The 2,714-nt window shown below is 38.4% G+C and overlaps 1 long non-coding RNA gene across 1 annotated transcript; it reads left to right on the forward strand.

The window, feature by feature from the left end:
• Positions 1-1,687: 1,687 nt before the first annotated feature.
• On the forward strand, positions 1,688-2,488 carry LOC114470449 (uncharacterized). The gene is made up of 3 exons (XR_003674875.1): positions 1,688-1,729; positions 2,038-2,130; positions 2,327-2,488. It is a non-coding gene; the product is annotated as an uncharacterized LOC114470449 (long non-coding RNA).
• Positions 2,489-2,714: the final 226 nt, after the last annotated feature.

Below are 2,714 nucleotides of genomic sequence, written 5' to 3' on the forward strand. Positions count from 1 at the left end.
AGCATGTGCAAACAAGGTGAAGTAAAAAAAAAAAAAAAAAAAAAAAAAAAAAAAAAAGAAAAAAAAAAAAAAAAAAAAAAAAAAAAAACCCATTCAAGAATGTGGGGGAGATTCACAAGGAGTGGACAGCTGCTGGAGTCAGTGCTTCAAGATCCACCACCAAGAGACGCTTGAAAGACATGGGTTTCAACTGCCGCATACCTCGTGTCAAGCCACTGTTGACCAAGAAACAGCGCGAAATGCGTCTCACCTGGGCTAAGGAAAAAAAGAGCTGGACTGCTGCTGAGTGGTCCAAAGTCATGTTTTCTGACGAAAGCAAATTTTGCATTTCCTTTGGAAATCGAGGTCCCAGAGTCTGGAGGAGGACAGGAGAGGCACAGGATCCACGTTGCCTGAAGTCTAGTGTAAAGTTTCCACCATCAGTGATGGTTTGGGGTGCCATGTCATCTGCTGGTGTCGGTCCACTCTGTTTCCTGAGATCCAGGGTCAACGCAGCCGTATACCAGCAAGTTTTAGAGCACTTCATGCTTCCTGCTGCTGACCTGCTCTATGGAGATGGAGATTTCAAGTTCCAACAGGACTTGGCGCCTGCACACAGCGCAAAATCTACCCGTGCCTGGTTTACGGACCATGGTATTTCTGTTCTAAATTGGCCAGCCAACTCCCCTGACCTTAGCCCCATAGAAAATCTGTGGGGTATTGTGAAAAGGAAGATGCAGAATGCCAGACCCAAAAACGCAGAAGAGTTGAAGGCCACTATCAGGGCAACCTGGGCTCTCATAACACCCGAGCAGTGCCAGAAACTCATGGACTCCATGCCACGCCGCATTAACGCAGTAATTGAGGCAAAAGGAGCTCCAACCAAGTATTGAGTATTGTACATGCTCATATTTTTCATTTTCATACTTTTCAGTTGGCCAACATTTCTAAAAATCCCTTTTTTGTATCAGCCTTAAGTAATATTCTAATTTTGTGACACACGGAATTTTGGATTTTCATTTGTTGCCACTTCAAATCATCAAAATTAAATGAAATAAACATTTGAATGCATCAGTCTGTGTGCAATGAATGAATATAATGTACAAGTTACACCTTTTGAATGCAATTACTGAAATAAATCAAGTTTTTCTAAATATTCTAATTTACTGGCTTTTACCTGTATTACTTTTTTATATAAGAGTTGGCTTTTTTGAAGCAGTGAAACCTCTCTCTGTTCATCACCACTAATACATTCTAAAACCCCTATACTGTTTATCAGCTAATTCACGCAATCACAACAACGTGATGTTAGTCATTTTGAGTCATTTTCTAAAACCTGTCTTGCAGAAAAGTCCTGAAACTGAAATCCCTCAGATTCATTTGGAACTTTCACTCAGGTAAACATTTAACTATAAACATTTATTGTTTACCAGCTAAATGCATTGATTAAATAAGTTTTCTTTTTGTATTTTTGTCCTACAGTGACCCATATTTCTCAAAAGACAAACGGCAGGCAGCATAAACCCTTCAAGCACCAGCCGGTATGTTTGATTTGGAATCTGTGTACCAAAATTCCATCAGTGCATGGTTATTACCTGTTAACTATACTGTTACAACAGTTTGGTCACACAATCACAGCAAAGATGATGTCATTAGTAATTTTGAAATGACCTAAAATGTGTCTTTTAGAAAAGGGGAGAGTAAAGTAATCCTAACTGAGACCACTAAGATACTACACACTTTCAGTCTGGTAAACATTTAACTGTAAACATTATTTATTGTTTGCTAACTAAATTAATTAATTTAATTCCTCATTTCTTTCTTTTGTAATTTTGTCTTTCAGGGGAGCCATACATTGAAGTCTAGGGAGAGCAGATGTCACAAAGGAGATCCAGTAGGGAAGAAGGGTGGTGCTATTGGAGCAAAACTGAGACCTGTCTTGGACAACCTGAGACAGGTGTGTTTACTTGGTCACAATTGAACCTGTCTTGAGCTTGTGCTGAGTGCATTAAATATTTTTTCTTTACTATTAATAAATTCCTGTCTGACTGTTTACAGGACCAAACTGTTGAGATGAGACGTGGAGATGTGATTCGTGGATTAATGCTCTACCTTGGTGAAAAAGAGGAAGACCTCTTTCTAGATTGCCAGGTAAAATACTTGAAATTTGTATGATTGCATTTATGATTATTAAATTAGTAATCATTCTGTTACAGACAAAACATACTCAAGTTTATTATTTATTTTAGTTCACTGTAATATAGCTAGGGCATATCATTTTTTACTTTAAACTTGTACGCTGTTGAGTATGTGTTGAAGTAACTATTGCTCTCTTTTATTTATCTAGGTGGACAACTTGGAGGATGTTTGTCAGCACAACATGAAGATCGCTGTTGTTCGTGCTTCCTATGCTGAAGAGCCTGTGGATGTTTCCATTGTTCTTGATGGCAAGGAGATTCTGACTGGATGTGGAAATGCTGCAAAGGCATGTACACTGCTAATGGGTCTCATTTATTCCCTGAATCTTGTTTATCCTCCAACACTGCGTTACACTTTTGAAGTGTTCCAGAAACTTTTCTTAGATTTAGATGCAATAAAGCTATCCCCCAAAGTACAAAGCCTGAAAATGAAGTTGCTGTCCAAAACTTAAAATATGACATTTTGTTCAGCTTAAGCGACTTGTCATGCCATTGCCGTTATAGCATTTTTATGCTAGCAAGCAGTTTTGTTATGGT

Source organism: Gouania willdenowi, chromosome 1 (genome assembly GCF_900634775.1).
Source record: "Gouania willdenowi chromosome 1, fGouWil2.1, whole genome shotgun sequence".
Lineage (NCBI taxonomy): Eukaryota > Metazoa > Chordata > Actinopteri > Blenniiformes > Gobiesocidae > Gouania > Gouania willdenowi.